Below are 14,080 nucleotides of genomic sequence, written 5' to 3'. Positions count from 1 at the left end.
TTATTCTGAAGATCATTCAGGACAAATAAAAGACTGAAAAAGATGTTAAATCTCTTAAAGGACTTAATTATTTTAAAGTCATACATTAATTAAGGTGTTTACTTATTAATCCTTGGAAATTGAATTCTGTACTCAGAATAAGTGCTGTAATTTTCTTGAGTAAGTGCTGTGTTTCTCATACATAAGAGAGGTTGAATTGCTCAACCTTAACTTTAGAATTCTCTATAACAACTTGAGGGATGCTGACAATCAACTTGCTCAACAACTTCTCTGTGCCTCTAGCAAGTTTTGTGGCTCTAGCGACTCTCTGTTTGGAAATCTTGTTGTTGGCCTAGTTTATTTGGGTCATTTACCAGTCATTGTCTGCTGCTTCATTTCTTGCTGGCCCTAATTTATCCATCTGGAATTAAAGCAGAATGTAGACAGAATTGTCTTTGGCTGCAGTTGCATGCCCGCTATCACAAAAATCTGAAGTTGAAGGACTTTGATATTTGTGGCCCCTCTGGAGAAAAGTGTCCTTCTCACAAACATAGGCGATTGGGGTGTCTACTACTCCTACTGCTTTCTGTCCCTCCTCATGCTGGCCCTTTGAAAGTAGGAAGTAAACTGCACAGACTTTCTTACACATCCATAGCTCTCCTTGAAATATCTTTGCAGGTCAGAGTTTTAATTATCATCCTGGTTTTATGCTCATGAAAAACATTTTAAAAGCCAGGCTACGTGTTCATGATTTTGTTCTTTACCTCTTGTGTGTACCATATTCCCCTCCTTCTTAGTCCTCTCTCTTGGATCACCCATATAAAACCCACACTGAGCACTTCATCCTCAAGCAGAGAATCAGCCCTAGTGGTTATTTAAAAATAAGTGATTTTGGTCCAAATATTTTTTTCAAGAAAACAGAATTAACCCCACTGAAAAGTAAAGTTTTGAGGTACATGGAACATTGTAAGAGATTAAAAAAGAGGCATGTAAGGAATTAGGTGGTTTAGATTAAGACAATGAATACTGCAACAGTATTCACAGGCTTTTCCAGGCTTTTCAATCCTCACAGGTCCATTATAGCCCAAAACTATACATTGCCTTCTGTGCTGCAGTGCCCAGGGAAAAGCAACAATCCCGCCTCTTCAGCAGAAATGCAGCAATCTCACTGCAGATGACAAAATACAAAGCCACAGTTCTGCAACAGCAAGCTGTAGAGCTGCCTGGAAGGGCACAGCCTTGGGAAAATGAGAGGTGCCTTCCAGATTCAGTTGTAAGTCTGCTTTGCTTTGCTTTGCTTTGCTTTTCCTCCTTCCCACCCTCCCACCCCCCTCACTGGCCGCACAGACTGTGAGAACTATTACTGCACCAGCTGGAGCAGATTTAAATTTCACATGGGAAGTAAAATATTGGGTAAGAGAATGTGAATCATTTTACTGTTGTGCTGTAGCATAAGGATTATCATTCACTCTTTGTAACTTCGCTCCATCTTACAGACAAAGCCCTGCGTTGTAGTTGTAACCAAGCAGTGCAGAATATCACCAGCTGAAGCCATTTTAAATGTTGTCCCCTGACTAGCTGGTATCTTCTCCCACACTGTTACCTGTGGGTTATCTGAAGTTTCTCCTCAGAGCACTTTAGCATTTCAGTGGGGTGTCTTGGTGGATTGCCCCTTTTCAAAAGGTAGATGTTGTCCTCTCAGTAACAAACACAACAGTCAAGAGAACGATGGGTGTTACCACCTGCTGCAAAGACCGGTGGATGCGCCCAGCTCGGTGTGGCTGTTCAATGCCAGTGACATGTAAGGTCTGGGCAGATGTTAGCAGTGAAAACAATTCGCCTGCATTTGATTGACTCTCCTGTTTATTCTGCTTGCCACCAAAGCCTTCTAGAAAAATCAGGACAAACATTTAAGTGCTGAAGTCTGTTCGAGCCTTTCTAAATTTCCTAAACATACATATGTCACTGACTTAAAGTTAACAGATCCGTTGTCTACAGTACCTTCTCAGACTGTCTCTCAGAAGGAGCAATCCTGTGTTTGTGAAATTCAGGTGCCAAAGAAAGGATTAAAGCTTCAGGCTTGATTGCGGCTGTTAGAGCCCTTTCAAAAGCAGTAAGTCATTGGCCCAAAGTAATTTACCTTTTCAGGCTGTTGGAAGTAGGGTACATAGAATTTCTCTGAACGCCCATCTGAAATAGCTCTTCTTAGCTACAGAGTGCATTTATTGCACCTGCAATTATTGGAGTAATTGAGAAGGTCTATTTTTCCCACATTAGACCAAAAATGAAACATTTATTTTGACACATTGGGCTACCGCCATCTGTGCCCCAGCATCAAAACATTTTTTTTAATGTTCTATTTCAGCTGTTCCAGTTGGCCTCAAAAGAGCTTAAAATCTGGCAAAAATAGCACCAATGTTTAACTGTGCACAGAAGGTATTATTTATATGTCAGTAGCACATTGTTCGCTTTCTAGGTCTTTAACAGCTGTATATAATAACATGATCCTTTACACATGCTAGTTTTCACGGAATATGTCACATGGCTCTTAAGTGCAAAGCTGAGCGTCAGCAAATCATTTTGTATTTTTCTCATGTATACAGGGATGATACTCAGGCACTGCATGGAATCTCAGCATAAGCCAGATACTATATTATTTCATCAAAAGTAATAATGCACTTTCCTGGCATTTGTAGAAAAATTGATTTCTGTTAATCTGAATCTGTCTTTCAAATAGTGGGTGAACAGTTCCATTTAAATCTCTTTGTATAGAAATATATAGTATGTAATATCCCCACAGGCAAGAACTAGGACTTGGCTCTCAGATGACCTAATTTTGAGAGAGGCAATAAGATTACTAAATTGAGGTGCAGCTGATATCAGTGCCCAAGACCACCCTAAGCATCATCACAGTCTACGTCATGGAAGGTGAACTTACTTCAGTGTCTGTAAACTGTAAAACAAACAAAAATATCAGCAGTGCAAAAGGCCTCACAGAAACATATATTTTAAATAGAGACCAGTTCTTTATTTCAAAGTTCTCTAGAATAAATTAATTCTAATTTTTAATTTCATATAAAAAAGTACGGACACAAGATATTTTTCTAAATTCTAAAACTAGTTGTAACAGTCAGTAAATAAAAACACAACAATCATTTTGACTGACCATTAGAGGAATATGATAAATCATCTGAGAAGTAATAACGAAATTCATGTGACACCCCAAATAACTAACTTTTTTTGTCTCAAATACTGATAAAATCTTCCAATTCATAAACAGTAAATTCCAGATGCTGCCTGATATGACTTTTTTCCATAAAACTAAGGATGCACATCAATCTGTAGACGCATTGCTTGGGAGTTACAGGAAAAAAATATGTCTTCAGGCAGATTTTTAGGCAAAAGGCACGAATCGGTCTCCCAGACAAATTGTGAAAGTTTATCCCCTGTTGTCAATGCTGACATGAAAACATTACAGAAATACATGGTTTTTGATTCAAGCTCACCTCGTTCTGTTGGGACAGTAGCCTGAGGGGTGAAAATAGATTTGTAGCTGTTTCCAAGCTGCCCAGCTACCTTGTCCTTCCATAAGCTAATAGCCTATAAAAGCTAGCAAGTGTCCAGTGTCCCTCTCTCCTCACTGGCCAATGCTCAAGCATCTAATTTCAGTAAAAAATATTTATTCAAGGAAAAGAGTAGATTTTAATAAAGAAGTTTAAGAAAAAAGAAAAAATTCTCCAATTTTTAATGCATGTGAAGTAGTTAAATGAGAAATTAATACTACAAAATTGAATTCGTGTGATTCAGTGGTGAGTTGTTGTGGGTCAAAGTAGCAGCACTGAGAATCAAAGGATGAACTGTTCAGCTGGAAGCTGAAAGCCATAACTGGCTGTGTCCTTAAAAAGACTTGTAAGCTCCAGTTTTTGAATGCAGTCTTTAGTTAAACCTTATTCTCCTCCCTATCGTTATGTCTCATCATACTTACAACACGTATGTACATCCCTCCACAGCACGTATTATGACACTTTTTTCCCCTGCATCTCAGTATTGTTCAGGCATCTCGGGGTTAACAGAAGTGAGCAAAGAAGTCTATTTTTGAGACTGTCTGAGAGTTCACTTTGATTATTCATAGAATGAATCAGCATGTTGTCATCTCTGTAGGTCTAGACGTAAGAAAGGTATAATATCCAACCCCATGCAAGTCACGACTGCAGTGAAAGCCCTTTATCTGAGCAGTATGAAAGCACATTCACTCAGGAATCAGATGCAGGCTCAGAAGCAGTCAAGCAAGAGCAGCTCAGCTAAAGCTCTGGGGAAGAAAAGAAAATGCTGGCCTGAAATATTGTGAAATATAAATAACAAGACTGGTTTTGGTTGCATAAGCATATGCTGAATGACATGTGAAAAAATAATATCCTATAAAAAAAGAGGTCTCTTTCCCCAAAGGTAAAGCCATTTGTGGCGGTTTAAGACCTTTCTTGTTCTTTGCAACTCTGCTATACCTGCAAACGCCATCTTCACTGGCAAATTTTCGTCACATCAGTGTCACCAGGAGAAAGGTGCATGGGCATCTAGCTATATTTATTTAGTCAGCAGCTTCAATATTTTCCCTTTTCAGTAAACTTCATCTGACATTATAAATGTAAGAGCTAAAAGCTCACTAGGGACTGTAGAGCACTGCAAATTTTATAGAAGAGATCAGATATTATCTAAAACTTACTTGTTAACAATTCTTTCAGGTCCTGCAGGGCGGTTGGTGCACATTAAAAGAGATTTCCACAAAAATCTGCAGACTTTGCAAGCCCATCCTTCAGTGTTTTTCAGTGGAAAACAATGTTTTAGCCACTCCAACTGTAATGGGATTCCCTGCAGTGTTGTCTAACGTACAATCTTTGGTCAGATTAATATCTCAGGGGCAGAATTTTCTTCAGTGAAAACAATAGTGTTTCAATGACATTGGTGAAATGCAAGATACTGGGATAATACACGGAGAAAAAGCTTATATTATTTTAAAATAAAATAAATTTTATAAGTAGGAGACTAAAGTATTGCTCCTACCTTGAAAAGATAGCTATGGTACATGTTACAAGATGTGAAGGCACACAGACAGTCTTAATGAAGATCAGGGAAAGACTGTAACTGTTCTAACAGACTATAAAGAGCAAGTCTAACCATCTGATTTGCTCACCGACCTATATTGCAGTATGACTCCCACTGGCTTCCTGCTCTGTGAAAGTCCTTGGGTGTCTTGTATGACGTCTCTGTCTTATCCAAGTAGATTTAATATATTAAGTTGCATATGCAAGTTATGAAAAGTGTTCTGTACCTTGTACCTTGTCTATGATTTTATGTTAAAACAGTTGGTGGCCCAATAATGCAATGTTGGCAGATGCAACTTGTCCATCCAAAGAAAATCAATGTGACAATATCTGTCCAATCTGGGCCACATCATTATAGGACACCTGAAATATATAAACAGAGAGAGATATTAGTGAGGAAATGATAGTTGGCATGGATATTTTTTAAGTTTTCATGAAAACAGAGAGATGAGAGAATATCTGGAGAGGGACCAATTACAAATAACCCTGCACATGCATGCATAATTAACAGGATTCAAGAAGCAGTAATGATCATTCTTTTAACACAGCGTAAGTCTGCCTAGAGAGGTGAACACATCAAAAAAACTCAGCATGAAATTTTAAAAAAATCGTTGACTAGTTTGGCTTTGGGGAGCTTGTCAGATTATTAACATTACTTTAACCTAATTTTAATTTTGTTTAATGTGATTTCTTTTTCCATGAAGCTCTTTGAAAAAATGTTGTTTATGCAAATAAACTACATGGAAAATTGGTTTTGTAACTAAATGACAGCTGACAGACTAGACTGTAATAGCCAGTTGGGAACTTCTAAAGCATGATTTGTTTACTCAGTAGTACAAATTGCATAGCTCTGATTATTAGGGACAGTAAATATCTTAATAGTGGCTATTTTAATTAACAGAGTCCTACGGCTGGATCTCAGTCCCCACTAAGACTGTTTTGTGCTGCTCCAGTGGCAGCAAAAAATAGCCTTAATCCTTATTTCAGTACTTGCCCTATTTAATAGTTCAGAGGAGCTGGAATAACAAAGGTCAGATTTGTCCCATTCATTTCCTACCAAAACAATGTTTCTTGCTTGACTGTTTGCACAAAGAATAAACCCTACCATTTTTATCCTCACTGTCAGCTATGACTTCTCTGCTTGCCTTCATCTGACTCCATAGTTCTTTTTTTCTGCCTGGGATGCAAGTCCTTTAAGAAATCCCTCTTCTCCAAAATCTTAGATTCTACTCCAGTGTCAGATCTTTGGATATTTTTAGAATTTATTTCTTCATTTGAATTTCAAGGTATTTTTGTCACAGAGTTCTACAGAATTTAAAAAAAAAAAAAAAAATCCACAAAACCACACAACTCTATAGCCGATGCAACATCTCTAAGTAATATAACAAATTTCTCACATCTTCAAATGTAGAAATGTGGATGCCAGGTAGGGAAAAAGCTGTTGCACATGTTGCCACTTTCCTGCCAGGGCAAGATTTTGCCTACTGACAACAATTTAAAATAGCACATTACGATGAAATTATGCAGCATCACAGGCATCGGTTTAATTTCTGAAATCCTGGTATTCCCAGAGATGCCTTTATTGACTGATCAACATTTGATCGTTGCGTTAAGGAAATTTGGGGAAACACCTGAGTCTCTGTTGTGCCTAACATCAAAGCCAGTGCTCTGTCAAACCTACATCATCCTAAAAACACAGCTCCTATACAGCAGGGGATGAAGGGAGACCAATTCCAGAAACCATGGAAACCCTCAGCAGGTGAATTACCTGGAGGGGGAGAGGAGGAAGCCACCAGCTCTCTCTTCACATGAGTTATCTTAGGAGCAAATGAATCCCTTGCAAAATGACCGACTTTGAATTTCAATACATTTTCTTCTTGCCCTCCTTTCTTTGGGTCCTTTCACACCTATAGACTTCTCATGTGGGAAGGGACTGGGTATTTGCGTTCTAGTCTGTTTTACCGCTGGCTGCTCAGTATGCCACAGGCAGTGGCACAGGTCAGTGGAGATGCTGCAAGGAAAGAGTCATCTGTGGAATTTGAAGGAGAAAAAGCTAGTGACAGCAGTAGTCAGGTGAGCAATGCCATGAATGAAATATCCCTAATCTAGCTAGGAAATCATACGGGACTACTGAGAAGCAATAGAACTATTAGTATAGGAATTAAAATCATCTGGACAACAAAAGAGAGGAAACCGAATTATGGTGCAAGGTGTCAAGCCAGATATAATTAGGGTAACCCAGCTGAGGTAGAATAATAATAATAGGGTGCAACATAAATAGGAAGAGTACACGTTCAGGCAAGCTAGAAATAAAAGGCAGGGTGGTGAAAGACTATTATATATTCATAATGTACTAAGCTAAAAAAAAGGGATAACATGATAAAATGGATAAGTTTGAGTAAAAAACAATTTAAGGAAGGATCATAAAAAGGTTTGGATAATGTTGGATGTCTGCTTTAGCCCCCTAGAGTTTAATTTGTGCTGGATAAAGATCTCCATAATGTTATTAGAAAGAGAAATATTAGCATTAGGGAAGATTTACTGTCTTTATGGGAGGTTTTGACCTTCCAGAAACAGGCTTTAGAACAAATATTACTAATAACGGCAGAATGTAGGAATATCTAGCCATGGTAAGTAAAAGGTTTTTTCACTGAACAAAGGAGGTATAGCAAAGCCATGCATTTAGGAAGGAAAGCAATAGTTATGCATTTGGGGTTAAACATTTGGAAACTTGACAGTCACAGCATATTTGTGAGTCACTAATGTAATAGGGAAGAGAAAAAGTAAAAACTGCTCAGACATATCAGGCAAGCTAAAAAAAATTCAGGCACTAGTTCAAATTTATCTGCAACACAATAAACAGTTCTGGTTACCTGTATTAAAAAAAAGGGGGGGGGCTATTCTGATAACCAGTTTGATGGTAGAGCTCTTTTATTATTTGAGCTGAAGAGTACAGATGGACAATATGTAACAACATTTGAAGGCAGAATAAAGTTTGATAAAGAATGATCTTGCCTTGTTTAGAGAAAATAAATCAAGGCTGGAGGGGGTAGTAACACAAGGGAAAGAAAAGAATTATTGAAGCATAAATGATAACATTGGCATAAAACCAACTGGACCTATGCTAGTACAAGTAAAGGATAAAAGATCCTTAATCACTGGAAGATTTAATTTCACAGACACACCAAGGCAAAGGCAAAGAACACAGTGAAGATGTAAAACTGCGATTTGATAATTGAGATGGTCACTTCAGGTGACCCTGACATCCACAAGAGATGAAGTGATTTTGACTCTTGGCACTGACCAACAGTTGAGATATTTTATCCTGAGATTTTGCATACTTTCCAGAAAAGAGTGATTTCCAATTTGGATGGTGGTTTCATTTCATTATTCCCTGATCTTGCATACCTTGTCAGTAATTTGGATTGTGCCACAATATATGCTCTTACAATAACTAAGTCTTGGCACAAATTTTTTTTATATATATATTTTTTGAATGCATTTAGAAGAAAAATGGAAAATGAGAAAGAATTATTTGATTAAAAATAGAATTTCCCAAATTAAATGATCTTTTAATTATATGATGTTACTATGGAGACACAATATGTTATTGAGAGCAAAAAAAGGCAGTTGGTTAGATAGACGCATACTCTCGTAGCTTATAATAAAAGGGAGTTAAAATGGATACACTTATTGCTGTAATGTTTCTGAGGAATAATTGTAAAAGAAAGATATTACTTAATTGCTGTTATTTCCTTTTGAAGTTCAATAAATGGGAGATGAACAGATGTGACTCTCACTGCTTTTAGTGCTTCTGTCTGCAGATTCAAGTGGACATCTCCCAGTTACTTACTTTGTTAGTGTTACTAAAGGTAGCTTTGTCCCTAGAAGTCAGTATTTTTCAATGAAAGCTGAGCCAGTGTGGCACAATTATCTGGCAATCTGCAAAAAACAGAAATGAAATGACCAAGTATATGACTGCATGCACAGTATTTCACACTTAAGTGCAAGAGCCTTGAAGTTTCATGAAGCATCCTTGTTACATAAACAATACCATACAAAAAATAACTTCCACTGTAGTATATGACAAGGTCTATAAACCCTATTGCCTTTTTAGATCACAGTAAACCTTGATGACCTGTCTGTTGGAGACCTGCTTGCAGAACTTTTTATGTCGCAGATGTATAATGTAATGGAGTGGAGTATCTCTGCTATTCAAGACTCTTAAGCTAATGCTAGAGACAGGGAAAACAACTTGAGCAACAGAATAACCAGCCAGGTCTTTCCCAGCACTCAGCTGGCTACGCTTTATCTAAATCTAAATCTAAGTTCTTTATTATATAAGGCAACCTAATTCACTCTATCTTCACTAAAAACAATCTCATGTTATTAGTGCCAGGTGTTCCCTGTGCAGTGATCAGGACTGATGACCTTGCAGCATGCTGTGGCCCATCACCCCAGAAGCTCCTCAATACTTTTATTCTAGCCATCACCTTACTGCTGAAACTCAGGGCTAAATGCATCAGCTATAGCTGCCTGGGCTCTCTCAGCATCACCTTGCAGAAGTGAAGCATTCAGACCCATTAGGAGGGCTTCAAAAATAAGTTAGTGAGTTGGTAGCTAGAGAGAAGCTATAACCCAGTGAGAGCCACCTGCAAACTGTCAATTAAAGCTGCCATCCCACAGCTGAACCTATTTTGCTCCATACTATGGGACTGTTTTCTCTTACTGCATTAAGCAGAGTCAGGACATGTGACCTTAAGGTTGTACCCCGATAGCTTATAAGAACCTGGCTATGCATTGCTTTGGCTTGCCATGCAGCAGAAGAAGTAATTTTGTAACTTTGGGAGCTAAAGTCCTTACTCTGTCATTCACTAAGAATTTATTTGCCAAAAAAAAAATTCAATCCAGGCTGTTCTTGTAGCAAACAAAAAGATATGTCTGAGCTAAGTTGCCCCAGATGAATCGTAAAATATAACTTAATATGCACATGCATCTGTTTCATAGAAGCTACAGGGGAGAGGAAAATTATGTAAGTGCTTTAAAGGTTCTTTAGTAATGATGAGCTCAATTGTATTTTGTTAAAGCAAACTTGAAGTTACAAAGAGGAAGACGCAATAATGGATGGAACTTTTTTCTCTTTCTGTCCTTCCCATTCCCCTTCCTTGCTTATTTTTATGTCTAGTTTAATAGGCTGCTATTATGAGAGAGATTTTTTGTGTGTGTTGCCCCTGACATGCAGATTTGTTTGTATTTTTTTGTCTCCTGGAGCTGAATTCAGAACTGCAGAAGCAGTTCTGGCAGAATCTCTCCTTATAGTTAGTTTAAACTACCTAGACCACTGTAATAATGCTGTGGTTTACAGGAATGATGCAAAGAGACAATTGACTTTTATTTTCTGCCCTTAGATACCCGACCTGTTCCGGGATTAGAAAAGCCCATAGTCCTCTTATATGACAGAGGTCAGAATTTACTGACACCGGTAGTAACTGCTATAGAGAACAAAGCACTAAGGTAAGCAATGTGATGAGTAGAGTATGGAAGAAAATCATATATATCTGTTCCCTGATAGTGAAGGGTGAATATTGGCTTGTTTTGTGCCTTGCATTATCCAGCCAAGATTTCTTCAGTCTGTCACCAAAAGTGTCGTCAACCGTGCTGTCTGTCTTGCAGGCACAAAAATATAATTTCTGCTTTCATCCTTTTTTTTCCTTGCAACACAGTGGGGGGAAAAAAAAAGTTGTTAATATTAAAGAGAACGGTGCTGCAAAACTTAACAAGGGCAAAACAGGGCATCTTGGAATCATAGAATAGTTTGGGTTGGAAGGGACCTTTAAAGGTTGTCTAGTCCAACCCCCCTGCAATGAGCAGGGACATCTTCAACTAGTTCACATTGCTTAGAGCCCCATCCAGCCTGACCTTGAATGTTTCCAGGGATGGGGCATCTACCACCTCGCTGGGCAACCTGTTCCAGTGTTTCACCACCCTCATTGTAAAAAATTTCTTCCTTATATCTAGTCCAAATCTACCCTCTTTTAGTTTAAAACCATTACCCCTTGTCCAACCGCAACAGGCCCTACTAAAAAGTCTGTCCCTATCTTTCTTTTAAGCCCCCTTTAAGTACTGAAAGGTTGCAATAAGGTATCCCCAGAGCCTTCTCTTCTCCAGGCTGAGCAACCCCAACTCTCTCAGCTTGTCTTCATGGGAGAGATGTTCCTTCCCTCTGATCATTTTTGTGGCCCTCCTCTGGACCTGCTCCAACAGGTCCATGTCTTTCCTGTGCTGAGAGCCCCAGAGCTGGATGCAGTACTTCAGGTGGGATCTTGCCAGAGCAGAGCAGAGGGGCAGAATCACCTCCCTTGGCCTGCTGGTCACACTTCTTTTGATGCAGCCCAGGATATGGTTGGCCTTCTGGGCTGTAAGCACACATTGCCAGGTCATGTCCAGCTTTTCATCCACCAGAACCCCCAAGACCTTCTTGGCAGGGCTGCTCTCAATCCTTTCATCCCCCAGCCTGTGTTGATACTGGGGGTTGCCCCGACCCACATGCAGGACCCTTGAATTGGCCTTGTTGAATCTCATGAGGTTCACACAGGCCTACTTCTTGAGCTTGTCCACGTCCCTCTGGATGGCATCCTGTCCCTCAGGTGTGTCAACCACACCACTCAGCTTGGTGTCGTCTACAAACCTGCTGAGGGTGCACTCAATCCCACTGTCTGTGTCACTGAAGATATTAAGCAGCACTGGTCCCAATACAGACCCCTGAGGGACACCACTTGCCACTGATCTTCATCTGGACATTGAGCTATTGACCACTACCATCTGGATGTGACCACCTAACCAAATCCTCATCCACCGAACAGTCCACCCATCAAATCCATCTCTCTCCAATTTAGAGAGAAGGATGTTGTGAGGGACTGTGTCAAAGGCCTTCCAGAAGTCCAGATAGATGACATCTGTAGCTCTTCCCTTGTCCACTGATGTAGTCACTCCATCACAGAAGGCCACTAGGTTGGTCAGGCAGGACTGGCCCTTGGTGAAGCCATGCTAGCTGTCTCAAATCACCTCCCTGTCCCCCATGTGCCTTAGCATAGCTTCTAGGAGGATCTGTTCCATGCTCTTCCCAGGCACAGAGGAGAGGCTGACAGGTCAGTAGTTCCCAGGGTCCTCCTTTCTACCCTTTTTAAAAATTGGTGCAGTGTTTCCCTTTTTCTTATCTGTGTAAGAGTAATGTAGCTGCCCGGTAACATACAGGCATAGTTAAACCTACAGATTTTGGAATATTAGTGCACTAAAGGCCACTTAGTCTGTTGTGAGGTACTGAAAGGTCACATTGATGGCAATACAAAGGAAGCATGAAATTCAAACAAGAGGTTCCAGCACACTGGCTTTTTGGAGTTTGTTGCCAGGGACACCTGTAGAAACCAGGAGGCTGGGTCACTCAAAAAGCTACTTGAATTCCATGAACTTTACTCCACTGCAAGAAACTCCATTGTACACAAGGAAAATCTCATTCCTAAATGCTATCAGGTTTGGGTGGGGGTTTTTACACTTAATCTTGATAGATGCCAGCATGGAGGCAGACTGCACAAATTTGATTTGAATGATAGAATTATTGTAACTGTGAAAATTGGGGTTCTCACCTGTTGGATTTTGTTACTGGTTTAAGAAATTTTCCAACAATAGCAAAGAGCTAGGAAGACAGTTAACTCTATCCCAGCTGAAACCAGGACAGCTATATCCTTTCCCTTGTCTTTCCCCAATGTACATTAATAGTCCTGACAGTTGTCAGCATACCTATCGCCGTCGGTGCTGGCAGGCGAGAGGAAGAACAGAGAAATGTATTTATTTCACCAAAATAAAAGCTCATGATGATCATAACTTTAATGCTTTTGAACTGTAAGTCTTTCCCCCTGAAATGTCAAACAATATAAGCTGAACAGGAAGACAAACAACTTGGTCATTATTCAAGACAAAGAAAGGATATTTCTCCTTCAAAATAAAAGAAAACAAAAACGCCATCCCCACCACCCCCCCCAAAAACCTAAAATGAACTACAAACATTGCTATTATAACTACAGCTTCTCAGAGGATTCCTTTTCTCACGGGATTCCTTTTCACAATATAAAATTTTGAACAAAATAGACATCTTTCCAACAAATACTGTGGGCAAATGAAATCTGGAAAACATTCAATTTCTGTTGTTATAAATGAGTGGTAAAAATCACCTTATATTGTGAAGAAAATTTTCATTGTAAGTTTTTCAAGGACAAAAACATTTTCTTACAGCTATAGGTTGAAAGCTGTGACAATAAAATTAGCTTTTGGGAACATGAAGGTTCTTTTGCACTAAGAAGTTAACACGCAATTAAGCCCCAGGTATATTTATGGCTTCACATTTTTAAAGATGTTAGGAAGGCACCAAATTTGACATATCATGACTATGTATAAAGTTTACAGTTGTATATTAAAAACAATTCTGATGAGAAACATTGGGCCAAATACCTCTGAAAATCCAGCTCTCTGGCTACCTTTTATTGTGTGACACTCTTTTATGGACAGAGGTGCCACTTTTCTTACCTTACCCATGAGTTATAATCTCCACATTGTTTTGAGATAAGCATTAATATAAATTAAGGTTAGGATTTATCTGCATAAATTTGCCAAAGAGAGAGCATAGCCATCTCTTCTCCTTCCTGTCTGTGGCATTTCAAAACTCTGGCCACTCTTAGCAAAGAGTGAAGTGTTGGTATTGCTAATTTATCCATTGCTGCGACCAGGCACTTATAATTCATATTTTCATGAGTTTGAAGGCCAGAAGTGACCACCTACACTGACCAATACATCGGAGTCCAACGATCATTTCTGATTAAAGTATATCTTCCAGAAAGCAAACTGCCACTTTTCAGCATTACTTGTTTCAGTAGTTAATGTTAAACCTGTGCTGTATTTACAATGTGAATTTTGTCCTCCATTTCCAGAGAGTATTTTTGATCCCTACT

This window comes from Harpia harpyja, chromosome 10 (genome assembly GCF_026419915.1).
Source record: "Harpia harpyja isolate bHarHar1 chromosome 10, bHarHar1 primary haplotype, whole genome shotgun sequence".
Lineage (NCBI taxonomy): Eukaryota > Metazoa > Chordata > Aves > Accipitriformes > Accipitridae > Harpia > Harpia harpyja.
This window is presented reverse-complemented; position numbering follows the sequence as displayed.